Raw genomic sequence first — 651 nt, forward strand, 5'->3', positions numbered from 1 at the left:
TTAGGAGCTTTGTTTATTTATTTTGCGTTATTTATTATCTTCTTTCCTTATGCTGATCCAAAAAAAAAAAGCTTCTTACACCACCTTAGGAGCTTTGTTTATTTATTTTGCGTTATTTATTATCTTCTTTCCTTATGCTGATCCAAAAAAAAAAAGCTTCTTACACCACCTTTTTAATTATCGGTATATATCCTCAGGTTACTGGTCATATCTCCGCTCTCGTGCATCACTTGAAGCTGGTATTAGATGGGTGAGTTATGCTGATTTCACTACCTGGAAATAGTGCATTGTTTGCTTTTTCGCAAGGTCTTTCGACAATACTTCTTTAAAACTTAGGCATTGTGTCTCTATCTGATTTTATCTGAAATGATTTGGTTCATTCGATTAAGGATAGTGGATTTGAAATGAGAAATCCATTGCATCCTAGAGTTGGCAATGCATTATCAATAAAGGATTTTCAACTCATTAGCTTTCATTTCGTCATTGCTTATTATTACAAATCTGTTTTCCATGAGTTGTTTTGCTAAGTTACAAATTTGTCTGGCTATAAGCATTTGTTTTTTAGAACTTCGCAGATGTTAGTAAATATCTTTATGTTATGAAACTTTTATGCCATTATTAACGTGACTCAATTGTTTTCTGTTGTATTTT

This window comes from Camelina sativa, chromosome 17 (assembly GCF_000633955.1).
Source record: "Camelina sativa cultivar DH55 chromosome 17, Cs, whole genome shotgun sequence".
Taxonomy (NCBI): domain Eukaryota; kingdom Viridiplantae; phylum Streptophyta; class Magnoliopsida; order Brassicales; family Brassicaceae; genus Camelina; species Camelina sativa.